An 18,290-nucleotide genomic window follows, 5' to 3' on the forward strand; every position below is an offset into this window, starting at 1 on the left:
TAAGAGCAATACAATTAATTCCAAGTGTCTTCCATAGGGTCTACGGGAAATACTCAGCGCGAACAAATCCAAACAAAAATGGATGACAGTGGATTTCATAGTTTCAAAGAAAACAATAAAAAAAACTAAACAGAACACCAAAAAGCTGGAAAAATCATACAAAATCAAAAGTATTTAAACTAAGATAAACCTTTATCAGCGAATAATAAGGCAAGAGACTGGCCCTCACCAACTGGCTAACGCAGGGCCAGAGGAAAAAGTAAGAAGAATATTTCTGGCTAGATACTAAGGAGTACTGGCCCTGGTTTCTGCTGTTAACGTAGACTTTTGATTTCTGAACAAGGATTTTCATGACCAAATCTGTTTAATTGAAACACATACATTTCTCCGTGAGCGTTAATGAAAAGCGTTCTCTTTACGGATTATAAATTAAAAAACTCGAAGTATTTCCGTATAGTGTTCGGAAAAAACAGAGTTTCATGATGTCCTGATTGTTCTAAATTTGGAGGACTTTTTGAGAACTATAAAATCTTTATTTCTAAATAATAATAATAATAATAATAATAATAATAATAATAATAATAATGATTATAATAATATCAATTGCAATAGTAGTAATACTAATTATTTGAAACTTACAATATTTTACATTAAAATAAAAATCTTAACCAAGCGAAATAAGAGATTATAAAAAATTACAAATTTATAGAAAATATTATTCGTTATACCCGTGGGTTACAGAAAGTGTTCATTTCTATAATTTATGCAATCATTTGGAGTAAACACGTATTAAAATATCATTATTATGATTATGATTAATATTACCATTGCTATAGAAATAGTAATAATAGTAATAATAATAATGATTCGCATTTATTCGAGATATTGTCATTTCCTCGACGCCAAAACTAATGTTTGTCGGTAGAAATCAACTTGATTTTTTTATGTGCTTCCTTTTTTAATAAGGGGACCTCGCTCAAATGAAAAAAATAGCTGTTACAAAAAGAACCAACATGACATACTGGAATATTAGTTAGTATTAATCTTAGAAGGCTAAGGTCCAAATCCACCTTATTTTTAGACCCAGAAAGGGTTATTTATTACTATTGATTCTTTGTTTAAATCAGCTGTATGAGTCGCTCTGTTTATAAGTCACACTGTACTCTGTAAAGTAACCAGGCACATAGCTATGGTCAGCTATGTCATAGTTTGAAAGTGTTTTTGGGTCAACAAACTTACAAGTTTCGTAGAGCACTAAGTCCTGAGAAAACATTTTCTGGGAGGTGAGTTATTTCATTGTTGTCAAGCCATCTACAAATGAAAACATGAAACGTAATGTATATGAAAACTAGTCAGACACTAAGTAAGGAAGTTTTAACTCATGTTATTACTACTTTTTAAAGTACACTCAGCAACAGACAGCATTCGAACTAAACAAGAACAATTCCATGAACTCAATTTTAGCTTTTATTGCAGTTTCGTTCTCAACATTCGCTGATCACAGCTTTACTCGATTCTATTTAGATAAAAGCAGTACAATTAACCCAAATGACCGCCATGGAGCCCGCACAATCGACTCAGAGCGATCAAATCAAAGGAAAAATGGATGACAGTGGACAATTCTTTGTGGAGTATCCACGCGCAAGGCTGTGTCATATTGTGAATTCGAATTAAACAAGAGTAATTCAATGAATTTCATTTTAGCTTATATTGCAGTTTCGTTCTCAGCATTTGCTTACTACGGCTTTACTCGATTCTACTTACTTAATAGATTCGAGCAATACAATTAATTCCAAGTGTCCTCCATACGGTCTACGGGAAATATTCACCGCGAACAAATCAAAACAAAAATTGACGACAGTGGACATGATAGTTTCAAAGAAAAAAATCTATAAAACTAAAACAGAACACCAAAAAGCTGGAAAAATCATACAAAATCAAAAGTATTTAAAGAAAGGTAAACGTTTCACAGCGAATAATAAGGCAAGAGACTGGCCCTCACCAACTGGCTAACGCACGGCCAGAGGAAAAAGTAAGAAGAATATTTCTGGCTAGATACTAAGGAGTACTGGCCCTGGTTTCTGCTGTTAACGTACACATTTGAATTCTGAACAAGGATTTTCATGACCAAATCTGTTCAATTGAAACACATACATTTTTCCGTGAGCGTTAATGAAAAACATCTTTAAGGATCATAAAGTAAAAAGTGGAAGTTTTTGTGTATAGTGTTCGTCAATAATAAGGTTTCATGATGTCCTGATTGTTCTAAATTTGGAGGACTTTTCAAGAACTATAAAATCTTTATTTTTAAATAATAATAATAATAATTATTATTATTATTATTATTATTATAGTAATAATAATTTTAAACTTACAATACTTTACACTAAAATAAAAATCTTAACCAAGCTTTATTAGACATTATAAAAAATTACAAATTTATAGGAAATATTCGTTATACCCGCGGTGTACAAAAAGTGTTCATTTCTATAATTCATGCAATCATTTGTTGTAAACACTTATTAAAATATCATTATTATGATTATGATTATTATTACCATTGCTATAGAAATAGTAATAATAATAATAATAATAATAATAATAATTATAATAATGATTCGCATTTATTCGAGATATTGTAATTTCCTCGACGCCAAAACTAATGTTTGTCGGTAGAAATCAACTTGATTTTTTTATGTGCTCCTTTCTTTAATAAGGGGACCTCGCTCAAATGAAAAAAATAGGTGTTACAAAAAGAACCAACATGACATACTGAAATAACAGTTAGCATTAAACTTAGAAGGCTAAGGTCCAAATGCACCTTAATTTTAGACCGAGAAAGGGTTATTTATTACTATTGACTCTTTGTTTAAATCAGCTGTATGAGTAGCTTTGTATATAAGTCACACTGTACTCTGTAAAGTAACCAGGCACATAGCTATGGTCAGCTATGTGATAGTTTGAAAATGTATTTGGGACAACAAACTTACAGGGATTGTAGCGCACTTAGTCCTGAGAAAACATTTTCTGGGAGGTGAGTTATTTCATTGTTGTCAAGCCATCTAGGAATGAAAACATGAAACGTAATGTATATGAAAACTAGTCAGAAACTAAACGTAAGTCATGTTAACACTGCTTTTAAAGTACACTCAGCAACAGTACAGCATTTGGATTAAACAAGAACAATTCAATGAACTCAATCTTAGCTTTTATTGCAGTTTCGTTCTTAGCATTTGCTGATCACAGCTTTACTCGATTCTACTTAGATAAAAGTAGTACAATTAAACCCAAATGACCTCCATTGGCCCGCGCAATCGACTCAGAGCGATCAAATCAATTTAAAAATGGATGACAGAGGACAATTCTTTGTGGAGTATCCACGCGCAAAGCTGTGTCATATTGTGAATTCGAATTAAACAAGAGCAATTCAATGAATTTCATTTTAGCTTATATTGCAGTTTCGTTCTCAGCATTTGCTGATCACGGCTTTACTCGATTCTACTTACTTAATAGATAAGAGCAATACAATTAATTCCAAGTGTCCTCCATAGGGTCTACGGGAAATACTCAGCGCGAACAAATCCAAACAAAAATGGATGACAGTGGATTTGATAGTTTCAAAGAAAACAACAAAAAAAACTAAAACAGAACACCAAAAAGCTGGAAAAATCATACAAAATCAAAAGTATTTAAACAAAGGTAAACGTTTCACAGCGAATAATAAGGTAAGAGACTGGCCCTCACCAACTGGCTAACGCACGACCAGAGGAAAAAGTAAGAAGAATATTTCTTGCTAGATACTAAGGAGTACTGGCCCTGGTTTCTGCTGTTAACGTAGACTTTTGATTTCTGAACAAGGATTTTCATGACCAAATCTGTTTAATTGAAACACGTACATTTTTCCGTGAGCGTTAATGAAAAGCCTTCTTATTACGGATCATAAATTAAAAAACTCGAAGTTTTTCCGTATAGTGTTCGGAAAAAAAAGAGTTTCATGATGTCCTGATTGTTCTAAATTTGGAGGACTTTTTGAGAACTATAAAATCTTTATTTCTAAATAATAATAATAATAATAATAATAATAATATTTACAATAGTAATAATAATAACAATTTTAAACTTACAATATTTTCCATTAAAATAAAAATCTTAACCAAGCTTAATTAGACATTATAAAAAATTACAAATTTATAGAAAATATCATTCCTTATACCCGTGGTGTACAACAGGTGTTCATTTCTATAATTCATGCAATCATTTGGAGTAAACACTTATTAAAATATCATTATTATGATTGTTATTATTATTATTGCCATTGCTATAGAAATAGTAATAATAGTAATAATAATAATGATTCGCATTATTCGAGATATTGTCATTTCCTCGAGGCCAAAACTAATGTTTGTCGGTAGAAATCAACTTGATTTTTTTATGTGCTCCTTTCTTTAATAAGGGGACCTCGCTCAAATGAAAAAAAATAGGTGTTACAAAAAGAACCAACATGGCATACTGGAATAACAGTTAGCATTAAACTTAGAAGGCTAAGGTCCAAATACACCTTAATTTTAGACCCAGAAAGGGTTATTTATTACTATTGACTCTTTGTTTAAATCAGCTGTATGAGTCGCTTTGTATATAAGTCACACTGTACTCTGTAAAGTAACCAGGCACATAGCTATGGTCAGCTATGTCATAGTTTGAAAGTGTATTTGGGTCAACAAACTTACAGGTATTGTAGCGCACTAAGTCCTGAGAAAACATTTTCTGGGAGGTGAGTTATTTCATTGCTAGAGAGCGATCTAGAATTAAAAACATACAAAGTAATGTATATGAAAACTAGTCAGGAACTAAGTAAAGAAGTTTTAACTCATGTTAACACTACTTTAAAAAGTACACTCAGCAACAGACAGCATTCGAACTAAACAAGAACAATTCCATGAACTCAATTTTAGCTTTTATTGCAGTTTCGTTCTTAGCATTCGCTGATCACAGCTTTACTCGATTCTACCTAGATAAAAGCAGTACAATTAAACCCAAATGACCTTCATGGAGCCCTCGCAATCGACTCAGAGCGATCAAATCAAAGGAAAAATGGATGACAGTGGACAGTTCTTTGTGGAGTTTCCACACGCAAAGCTGTGTCATATTGTAAATTCGAATTAAACATGAGTAATTCAATGAATTTCATTTTAGCTTATATTGCAGTTTCGTTTTCAGCATTTGCTGATCACGGCTTTACTCGATTCTACTTACTTAATAGATAAGAGCAACAAAATTAATTCCAATTGTCCTCCATAGGGTCTGCAGGAAATACTCAGCGCGAACAAATCAAAACAAAAATGGATGACAGTGGATTTGATAGTTTCAAAGAAAACAATAAAAAAAATTAAAACAGAACACCATAAAGGTGGAAAAATCATACGAAATCAAAAGTATTTAAACAAAGGTAAACGTTTCTCAACGAATAATAACGCTAGAGACTGGCCCTCGCCAAATGGCTAATGCACGGCCGGAGGAAAAAGTAAGAAGAATATTTCTGGCTAGATACTAAGGAGTACTGGCCCTGGTTTCTGCTGTTAACGTAGACTTTTGATTTCTGAAAAAGGATTTTCATGACCAAATCTGTTTAATTGAAACACATACATTTTTCCGTGAGCGTTAATAAAAAACCTTATCTTTACGGATCATAAAGTAAAAAATCGAAGGTTTTGCGTATAGTGTTCCGAAATAATAGAGTTTCATGATCTCCTGATTGTCCTAAATTTGGATCACTTTTTCACAACTATAAAATCTTTATTTCTGAATAATAATAATAATAATAATAGTAATTACAATAGTAATAATAACAATAATTTTAAACTTACAATATTTTACACTAAAATAAAAATCTAGACCAAGCTTAATTAGAGATTATAAAAGATTTAATATTTTTCGTTATACCCGTGGTGTACAAAAAGTGTTCATTTCTATAATTCATGCAATCATTTGGAGTAAACACTTATTAAAATATCATTATTATGATTATGATTATTATTACCATTGCTATAGAAATAGTAATAATAGTAATAATAATAATGATTCGCTTTTATTCGAGATATTGTCATTTCCCCGACGCGAAAACTGATGTTTGTCGGTAGAAATCAACTTGTTTTTTTTATGTGCTCCTTTCTTTAATTAAGGGACCTCGCTCAAATGAAAAAAATAGCTCTTACAAAAAGAACCAACATGACATACTGAAAAAACAGTTAGCATTAACCTTAGAAGGCTAAGGTCCAAATCCACCTTAATTTTAGACCCAGAAAGGGTTATTTATTACTATTGATTCTTTGTTTAAATCAGCTGTATGAGTCACTTTGTATAAGTCACACTGTACTCTCAGTCTGTAAAGTAGCCAGGCACATGGCTATGGTCAGCTATGTCATACTTTGAAAGTGTATTTGGGTCAACAAACTTACAGGGAATGTAGCCATCCAAGTCCTGAGAAAACATATTCTGGGAGGTGAGTTATTTTATTGTTAAAAAGCGACCTAGAAGTGAAAACATACACCGTAATGTATATGAAAACTAGTCAGAAACTAAGTAACGAAGTTTTAACTCATGAACACCAAAAAGCTGGAAAAATCATACAAAATCAAAAGTATTTAAACAAAGGTAAACGTTTCTCTGCGAACAATAAGGCAAGAGACTGGCCCTCACCAACTGGCTAACGCCTGGCTGGAGGAAAAAATAAGAAGAATATTTTTGGCTAGATACTAAGGAGTACTGGCCCTGGTTTCCGCTGTTAACTTAGACTTTTGATTTCTGAACAAGGATTTTCGTGACCAAATCTGTTCAATTGAAACACAGACATTTTTTCGTGAGCGTTAATGAAAAACCTTCTCTTCACAGATCATAAAGTAAAAAATCGAAGGTTTTGCGTATAGTGTTCGGAAATAATAGAGTTTCATGGTGTCCTGATTGTTCTAAGTTTGGAGGACTTTTCGAGAGCTATAAAATCTTTATTTCTAAATAATAATAATAATAGTAATAATAATAATAATAATAATAATAATAATAATGGTAATAGTAATAATTACAATGGTAATAATAATTATTATTTTAAACTTACAATATTTTACACTAAAATAAAAATCTTAACCAAACTTAATAAGACATTATAAAAAATTACAAATTTATAGAAAAAATTATTTGTTATACCCGTGGGTTACTGAAAGTGTTCATTTCTATAATTCATGCAATCATTTGGAGTAAGCACTTATTAAAATATCATTATTATGATTATGATTATTATTACCATTGCTATAGAAATAGCAATAATAGTAATAATAATAATGATTCACATTTATTCGAGATATTGTCATTTCCTCGACGCCAAAACTAATGTTTGTCGGTAGAAATCAACTTGATTTTTTATGTGCTCCTTTCTTTAATAAGGGAACGTCGCACAAACCAAAAAAATAGCTGATACAAAAAGAACCAACATGACATACTGTAATAACAGTTAGTATTAATCTTAGAAGGCTAAGGTCCAAATCCACCTTGTTTTTAGACCCAGAAAGGGTTGTTTATTACTATTGACTCTTTTTTTAAATCAGCTGTATGAGTCGCATTGTATATAAGTCACACTGTACTCTGTAAAGTAACCAGGCACATAGCTATGATCAGCTATGTCATAGTTTGAAAGTGTCTTTGGGTTAACAAACTTACACGTTTTGTAGGGCACTAAGTCCTGAGAAAACATTTTCTGGGAGGTAAGTTATTTCAGTGTTGTCAAGCCATCTAGAAATGAAAACAACAAACGTAATGTATATGAAAACTAGTCAGAAACTAAGTAACGAAGTTTTAACACATGTTATTACTACTTTTTAAAGTACACTCAGCAACAGACAGCATTCGAACTAAACAACAACAATTCCATGAACTCAATTTTAGCTTTTATTGCAGTTTCGTTCTCAGCATTCACTGATCACAGCTTTACTTGATTCTATTTAGATAAAAGAAGTACAATTAAACCCAAATCACCTCCATGGAACCTGCGCAATCGACTCAGAGCGATCAAATCAAAGGAAAAATCGATGACAGTGGACAATTCTTTTTGGAGTATCCACGCGCAAAGCTGTGTCATATTGTGAATTCGAATTTAACAAGAGCAATTCAATGAATTTCATTTTAGCTTATATTGCAGTTTCGTTCTCAGCATTTGCTGATCACGGCTTTACACGATCCTACTTACTTAATAGATAAGAACAATACAATTAATTCCAAGTGTCCTCCATAGGGTCTACGGGAAATATTCAGCGCGAACAAATCAAAACAAAAATGGATGACAGTGGATTTGAGAGTTTCAAAGAAAACACTAAAAAAAACTAAAACAGAACACCAAAAAGATGGAAAAACCATACAAAATCAAAAGTATTTAAACAAAAGTAAACGTTTCTCAGCGAATAATAAGGCAAGAGACTGGCCCTCACCAACTGGCTAACGCACGGCCTCAGGAAAAAGTAAGAAGAATATTTCTGGCTAGATACTAAGGAGTATTGGCCCTGGTCTCTGCTGTTAACGTAGACTTTTCATTTCTGAAAAAGGATTGTCATGACCAAATTTGTTCGATTGAAACACAGACATTTTTCCGTGAGCGTTCATGAAAAACCTTCTCTTTACGGATCATAAACTAAAAAATTGAAGTTTTTGTGTATAGTGTTCGGAAATAATAGAGTTTCATGATATCCTGATTGTTCTAAATTTGGAGGACTTTTCAAGAACTATAAAATCTTTATTTCTAAATAATAATAATAATAATAATAATAATAATTACAATAGTAATAATAATTTCAAACTTACAATATTTTACACTAAAATAAAAATCTTAACCAAGCTTAATTAGACATTATAAAAAATTAGAAATTTATTGAAAATATTATTCGTTATACTTGCGGTGTACAAAAAGTGTTCATTTCTATAATTCATGCAATCATTTGTTGTAAACACTTATTAACATATTATTATTATGATTATGATTATTTTTACCATTGCTATAGAAATAATAATAATAGTAATAATAATAATAATGATTCACATTCGAGATATTGTCATTTCCTCGACGCCAAAACTAATGTTTGTCGGTAGAAATCAACTTGATTATTTTATGTGGTCCTTTCTTTAATAAGGGAACCTCGTTTAAATGAAAACAATAGCTGTTACAAAAAGAACCAACATGACATAGTGCAATAACAGTAAGCATTAAACTTAGAAGGCTAAGGTCCAAATACACCTTAATTTTAGACCCAGAAAGGGTTACACGTATTTAATACTATTGACTCTTTGTTTAAATCAGCTGTATGATTCGCTTTGTATATAAGTCACACTGTACTCTGTAAAGTAACCAAGCACATACCTATGGTCAGCTATGTCATAGTTTGAAAGTGTATTTGGGTCAACAAACTTACAGGGTTTGCAGCCATCTAAGTCCTGAGAAAACTTTTTCTGGGAGGTGAGTTATGGCATTGTTGTCAAGCCATCTAGAAATGAAAACATGAAACGTAATGTATATGAAAACTAGTCAGAATCTAAACTTAAGTCATGTTAACACTGCTTTTTAAAGAACACTCAGCAACAGTACAGCATTCGAAGTAAACAAGAAAAAATTCCATGAACTCAATCTTAACTTTTATTACAGTTTCGTTCTTAGCATTCGCTGATCACAGCTTTACTCGATTCTACTTAGATAAAAGCAGTACAATTAAACCGAAATGACCTCCATGGAGCCCGCGCAATCAAATCAGAGCGATCAAATCAAAGAAAAAGTGGATGACAGTGGACAATTCTTTGTGGAGTATCCACGCGCAAAGCCTTGTCATATTGTGAATTCGAATTAAACAAGAGCAATTCAATGATTTTCATTTTAGCTTATATTGCAGTTTCGTTCTCAGCATTTGCTGATCATGGCTTTACTTGATTCTACTTACTTAATAGATAAGAGCAATACAATTAGTTCCAAGTGTCCTCCATAGGGTCTACGGGAAATACTCAGCGCGAACAAAATAAAACAAAAATGGATGACAGTGGATTTGATAGTTTCAAAGAAACAATAGAAAAAACTAAAACAGAACACCAAAAAGCTGGAAAAACCATACAAAATCAAAAGTATTTAAACAAAGGTAAACGTTTCTCAGCGAATAATAAGGCAAGAGACTCGCCCTCACCAAATGGCTAACGCACGGCTGGAGGAAAAAGTAAGAAGAATATTTCTGGCTAGATACTAAGGAGTACTGGCCCTGGTTTCTGCTGTTAACGTAGACTTTTGATTTCTGAACAAGGATTTTCATGACCAAATCTGTTCAATTGAAACACATACATTTTTCCGTGAGCGTTAATGAAAAACCTTCTCTTTACGGATCATAAAGTAAAAAATCGAAGTTTTTGCGTATAGTGTTCGGAAATAATAGAGTTTCATGATGTCCTGATTGTTCTAAATTTGGAGGACTTTTTGGGAACTATCAAATCTTTATTTCTAAGTAATAATAATAATAATAATGATAGTAATAATGGTAATAATAATAATTACAATAGTAATAATAATAATTATTTTAAACTTACAATATTTTACACTAAAATAAAAATTTTAACCAAACTTAGTTAGACCTTATAAAAAATTACAAATTTATAGAAAATATTATTCGTTATACCCGTGGGTTACAGAAAGTGTTCATTTCTATAATTCATATAATCATTTGGAGTAAACACTTATTAAAAAATCATTATTATGATTATGATTATTATTACCATTGCTATAGAAATAGTAATAATAGTAATAATACTAATGATTCGCATTTATTCGCAATATTGTCATTTCCTCGACGCCAAAACTAATGTTTCTCGGTAGAAATCAACTTGATTTTTTTATGTGCTCCTTTCTTTAATAAGGGGACCTCGCTGAAATGAAAAAAATAGCTGTTACAAAAAGAACCAACATGACATACTGGAATAACATTTAGTATTAATCTTAGAAGGCTAAGGTCCAAATACAACCTGTCTTTAGACCCAAAAAGGGTTATTTATTACTATTGACTCTTTGTTTAAATCAGCTGTATGAGTCGCTTTGTATATAAGTCACACTGTACTCTGTAAAGTAACCAGGCACATAGCTTTGATCAGCTATGTCATAGTTTGAAAGTGTATTTGTGTCAACAAACTTACAGGTATTGTAGAAATCTAAGTCCTGAGAAAACATTTTCTGGGAGGTGAGTTATTTCATTGTTGTCAAGCCATCTAGAAATAAAAACATGAAACCTTATGTATATGAAAACTAGTCAGAAACTAAACTTATGTCATGTTAACACTACTTTTTAAAGTACACTACAGTTTCATGATGTCCTGATTGTTTTAAATTTGGAGGACTTTTCGGGAACTATAAAATCTTTATTTCTAAATAATAATAATAATAATAATAATAATTCCAATAGTAATAATAATTTCAAACTTACAATATTTTACACTAAAATAAAAATCTTAACCAAGCTTAATTAGACATTATAAAAAATTACAAATTTAAAGAAATAATTATTAGTCATACCCGCGGTTTAGAAAAAGTGTTTATTTCTATAATTCATGCAATCATTTGGAGTAAACACTTATTAAAATATGATTATTATGATTATGATTATTTTTACTATTGCTATAGAAGTAGTAATAATAGTAATAATGATAATAATGATTCGCATTTATTCGAGATATTGTCATTTCCTCGACGCCAAAACTAATGTTTGTCGGTAGAAATCAACTTGATTATTTTATGTAAAAAGGGAACCTCGCTCAAATGAAATAAAATAGGTGTTACAAAAAGAACCAACATGACATACTGGAATAACAGTTAGCATTAAACTTAGAAGGCTAAGGTCCAAATGCACCTTAATTTTAGACCCAGAAAGGGTTACATGTATCTATTACTATTGACTCTTTGTTTAAATCAGCTTTATGAGTCGCTTTGTATATTAGTCACACTGTACTCCGTAAAGTAACCAGGCACATAGCTATGGTCAGCTATGTCATAGTTTGAAAGTGTATTTCGGTGATCAAACTAACAGGGATTGTAGCCATCTAAGTCCTGAGAAAACATTTTCTGGGAGGTGAGTTATTTCATTGTTGTCAAGCCATCTAGAAATGAAAACATGAAACGTAATGTACATTAAAACTAGTCAGAACCTAAACGTAAGTCATGTTAACACTACTTTTTAAAGTACACTCAGCAACAGTACAGCATTCGAAGTAAACAAGAAAAATTCCATGAACTCAATCTTAGCTTTTATTGCAGCTTCGTTCTTAGCATTCGCTGATCACAGCTTTACTCGATTCTACTTAGATAAAGGCAGTACAATTAAACCAAAATGACCTCCATGGAGCCTGCACAATCGACTCAGAGCGATCAAATCAAAGGAAAAATGGATGACAGTGGACAGTTCTTTGTGGAGTATCCACGCGCAAAGCTGTGTCATATTGTGAATTCGAATTAAACAAGAGCAATTCAACGAATTTCATTTTACCTTATATTGCAGTTTCGTTCTCAGCTTTTGCTGATCACGGCTTTACTCGATTCTACTTACTTAATAGATAAGAACAATACAATTAATTCCAAGTGTCTTCCATAGGGTCTACGGGAAATACTCAGCGCGAACAAATCAAAACAAAAATGGATGACAGTGGATTTGATAGTTTCAAAGAACACAATAAAAAAAAACTAAAACAGAACACCAAAAAGCTGGAGAAACCATACAAAATCAAAAGTATTTAAACAAAGGTAAACGTTTCTCAGCGAATAATAAGGCAAGAGACTCGCCCTCGCCAAATGGCTAATGCACGGCCTGAGGAAAAAGTAAGAAGAATATTTCTGGCTAGATACTAAGGAGTACTGGCCCTGGTTTCTGCTGTTAACGTAGACCTTTGAGTTCTGAACAAGGATTTTCGTGACCAAATCTGTTCAATTGAAACACATACATTTTTCCGTGAGCGTTAATGAAAAACCTTCTCGTTATGGATCATAAAGTAAAAAATCGAAGTTTTTGCGTATAGTGTTCGGAAATAATAGAGTTTCATGATGTTCTTATTGTTCTAAATTTGGAGGACTTTTCGGGAACTATAAAATCTTTATTTCTAAATAATAATATTAATAATAATAATGGTAATAATAATAATTTCGTATTAAAAGAGATTTCTTAAAAGATAAAACAGTAAAAGCGAACGATAAGAACCGATGTTTCGGAGTAGTCATGACTCCATTATCAAGGTAAAAGTTTAAAACATGCAAATAACACTATTTAAGCGATGTGGCGCGAGAATTAACATAATAGGTGCGACGATTACACAAATACTTTCGCACGAAAGTATTTGTGTAATCTTCGCACCTATTATGTTAATTTTCGCGCCACATCGCTTAAATACTGTAATTTGCATGTTTTAAACTTTTACCTTGATAATGGAGTCATGACTACTCCGAAACGTCGGTTTTTATCGTTCGCTTTTACTGTTTTATCTTTTAAATAATAATTACAATAGTAATAATAATAATTACTTTAAACTTACAATATTTTACACTAAAATAAAAATCTTAACCAAGCTTAATTAGACATTATAAAAAAAAACAAATTTATAGAAAAGAAATTTCGCTATACCCGTGGGTTACAGAAAGTGTTCATTTCTATAATTCATGCAATCATTTGGAGTAAACACTTTTTAAGATATCATTATTATGATTATGATTATTATTACCATTGCTATAGAAATAGTAATAATAGTAATAATAATAATGATTCGCATTTATTCGAGATATTGTCATTTCCTCGACGCCAGAACTAATGTTTGTCGGTAGAAATCAACTTGATTTTTTTAATTATGTGCTCCTTTCTTTAATAAGAGGACCTCGCTCAAATGAAAAAAAATAGCTGTTACAAAAAGAACCAACATGACATACTGGAATAATAGTTAGTATTAATCTTACAAGGCTAAGGTCCAAATTCATCTTATTTTTAGACCCAGAAAAGGTTATTTATTACTATTGACTCTTTTTTTAAATCAGCTGTATAAGTCGCTTTGTATATAAGTCACACTGTACTCTGTAAAGTAACCAGGCACATAGCTAGGATCAGCTATGTCATAGTTTGAAAGTGTATTTCGGTCAACAAACTTACAGGTATTGTAGCCATCTAAGTCCTGAGAAAACATTTTCTGGGAGGTGAGTTATTTCATTGTTGTCAAGCCATCTAGAAATTAAAACATGAAACGTAATGTACATTGAAACTAGTCAGAACCTAAACGTAAGTCATGTTAACACTACTTTTTAAAGTACACTCAGCAACAGTACAGCATTCGAAGTAAACAAGAAAAATTCCATGAACTCAATCTTAGCTTTTATTGCAGCTTCGTTCTTAGCATTCGTTGATCACAGCTTTACTCGATTCTACTTAGATAAAGGCAGTACAATTAAACCCAAATGACCTCCATGGAGCCCGCACAATCGACTCAGAGCGATCAAATCAAAGGAAAAATGGATGACAGTGGACAATTCTTTGTGGAGTATCCACGCGCAAAGCTGTGTCATATTGTGAATTCGAATTAAACAAGAGCAATTCAATGAATTTCATTTTACCTTATATTGCAGTTTCGTTCTTAGCTTTTGCTGATCACGGCTTTACTCGATTCTACTTACTTAATAGATAAGAACAATACAATTAATTCCAAGTGTCCTCCATAGGGTCTACAGGAAATACTCAGCGCGAACAAATCAAAACAAAAATGGATGACAGTGGATTTGATAGTTTGAAGGAAAAGAATAAAAAAAAATAAAACAGAACACCAAAAAGCTGGAAAAATCATACAAAATCAAAAGTATTTAAACAAAGGTAAACGTTTCTCAGCGAATAATAAGGCAAGAGACTGGCCCTCACCAACTGGCTAACGCACGGCCTGAGGAAAAAGTAAGAAGAATATTTCTGACTATATACTAAGGAGTATTGGCCCTGGTTTCTGTTGTTAAGGTAGACTTTTGATTTCTGAACAAGGATTTTCGTGACCAAATCTGTTCAATTGAAACACATACATTTGTCCATGAGCGTTAATGAAAAACCTTCTCTTTACGGATCATAAAGTAAAAAATCAAAGTTTTTGCGTATAGTGTTCGGAAATAATAGAGTTTCATGATGTCCTGATTGTTCTAAATTTGGAGGACTTTTCGAGAACTATAAAATCTTTATTTCTAAATAATAATAATAATAATACTTACAATAGTAACTAGACCCTCCGTGAGGGTACACTGGTTTGCCCTTGGTACGTGCAGCGTTCCGGGCAATTTTTTTCAAGTTGGGCTGTCATTAAGACCATTTATTATACGGCTTGTTTTTTTAGCCGATATAAGGCGCGCTCTGATTGGCTAGTTGTGACTGAATAATTGTAGGGCATTATTCTCCTGTAATGCCCTCGGGCCGATTACGGGCTTGCAAAAACAAAGCAAAAGGTAATTAAAAAACCATATAATAAACTACTTACTAACCGAGCTAGCTCGAACCGTACTGGGAAATATTGGCCATTGGTCGCTTTTGTACGGACCTCGTTGCGCTCGGTCTGTACTGCCACGACCTCGGGCCAATAATCCCCATTACTTCCCTCGCGCTCGGTTAGTAAGAAGTTATTAAGGGGTCACCTAGAAGTCACACCAGCAGAGAGGCTCTTTGGCTCACAGGTCCTCACACGTTCGTACGACGAAACAGATCCAGACCTTCTCTGAGGTTAAAAACCTGGCTGCCGGCCTATTAATTAACTCTCTTTCCTACTTTCCCAACGGCGAGAAAACCGCGGTAAATCAGCCATCGCCAAAAAGTGTTTTTTTTTCTCAAAAAATGTTTAAAGTTAGGGGAAAAAATACATCATTTTAAAGCTAAGAATATAAGCTTTCCAACAGCATATAACTTATTTACAGACAACTGAAAAATTTTATGAAAGCGAAAGTTGAACGAAAAAATTTAAGAAAAATAACAGTAAAACATGTTCTCCAAGCAAAATTTGGTCATTTTAGCGTTGATTACGAATTTTTGGATGCAAAACTAAACTTTTCTGCAATTTATCTGCTTTCTTGGACATAAATTCGACCAAAAACTGATGAGGCACGAATATTTTTAGATTTTTAGGAATAATCAGATTAGCGATCAATGCGTAATGTGATAATCATAATGCGATAAAAGTGTCAGATTTGCGACCCGTTGCTAACGGCAACGGAGGCGATCGCATTACGAATAATTAACCTCTGTTTGCCAAAAACCACCCAAATAACCGGTTTTTCGACGGAAAATTCATCCCAGACGATAAAACTATTCACTGGACATGTAATACAGGTAAATATGTTCGAGCGAAAGCAAAAACAAGCGAATATTTTGAGGGAAAACACAATTATGTGAGATCAAAGGAACATGTGGTGAAGACACGAAAATAATCTCACCTTTTCAGCGATTTTAACGCTTGAAATCCCATCCAATCCACCTGGTCTAGTCTTTGAATTCACTATTATCGCTTCCCTACGAATCCTCAGTGTTCTACTTAACAGCACAACAGAGAAATCTACATATTTCCCACTACCCTCTCGATCCTAAGAAGATACGCGCAGAAGGCTCTATGCACAAAGACACCACTTAGCAGGGAAACGACAAGCAAGACTTTTACCGACACGAAAAAACAAAAAAAAACAAAAAACACCCAAAAAATGCCACCCTTTTCCGACTGGGATTGCCATACTGGCAACCCAGTAATAATAATAATAATTTTCAACTTACAATATTTTACACTAAAATAAAAATCTCAACCATGCCTAATTAGACATTATAAAAAATTACAAATTGATAGAAAATAATATTCGTTATACCAGTGGTGTACAAAAGGTGTTCATTTCTATAATTCATGCAATCATTTGGAGTAAACACTTATTAAAATATCATTATTATGATTATGATTATTCTTATTATTATTATTATTATCATTGCTATAGAAATAGTAATAATAGTAATAATAATAATGATTCGCATTATTCGAGATATTGTCATTTCCTCGAGGCCAAAGCTAATGTTTGTCGGTAGAAATCAATTTGATTTTTTTATGTGCTCCTTTGTTTAATAAGGGGACCTCGCTCAAATGAAAAAAATAGCTGTTACAAAAAGAACCAACATGACATACTGGAATAACAGTTAGCATTAAACGTAGAGGGCTAAGGTCCAAATACACCTTAATTTTAGGCCCAGAAAGGGTTATTTATTACTATTGACTCTTTGTTTAAATCAGCTGTATGAGTCGCTTTGTATATAAGTCACACTGTACTCTGTAAAGTAACCAGGCACATAGCTATGGTCAGCTATGTCATAGTTTGAAAGTGTATTTGGGTCAACAAACTTACAGGTATTGTAGCGCACTAAGGCCTGAGAAAACGTTTTCTGGGAGATGAGTTATTTCATTGTTGTCAAGCCGTCTAGAAATGAAAACATGAAACGTAATGTATATAAAAACTAGTCAGGAACTAAGTAAAGAAGTTTTAACTCATGTTAACACGACTTTTTAAAGTACACTCAGCAACAGACAGCATTCGAACTAAACAAGAACAATTCCATAAACTCAAATTTAGCTTTTATTGCAGTTTCGTTCAATTACCATTCGCTGATCACAGCTTTACTCGATTCTACTTAGATAAAAGCAGCACAATTAAACCCAAATGACCTCCATGAAGCCCGCACAATCGACTCAGAGCGATCAAATCAAAGGAAAAATGGATGACAGTGGACAGTTCTTTGTGGAGTATCCACGCGCAAAGCTGTGTCATATTGTGAATTCGAATTAAACAAGAGCAATTCAACGAATTTCATTTTACCTTATATTGCAGTTTCGTTCTCAGCTTTTGCTGATCACGGCTTTACTCGATTCTACTTACTTAATAGATAAGAACAATACAATTAATTCCAAGTGTCTTCCATAGGGTCTACGGGAAATACTCAGCGCGAACAAATCAAAACAAAAATGGATGACAGTGGATTTGATAGTTTCAAAGAACACAATAAAAAAAAACTAAAACAGAACACCAAAAAGCTGGAGAAACCATACAAAATCAAAAGTATTTAAACAAAGGTAAACGTTTCTCAGCGAATAATAAGGCAAGAGACTCGCCCTCGCCAAATGGCTAATGCACGGCCTGAGGAAAAAGTAAGAAGAATATTTCTGGCTAGATACTAAGGAGTACTGGCCCTGGTTTCTGCTGTTAACGTAGACCT

This window comes from Montipora capricornis, chromosome 4 (assembly GCF_036669925.1).
Source record: "Montipora capricornis isolate CH-2021 chromosome 4, ASM3666992v2, whole genome shotgun sequence".
NCBI classification, from domain to species: Eukaryota; Metazoa; Cnidaria; class Anthozoa; order Scleractinia; family Acroporidae; genus Montipora; species Montipora capricornis.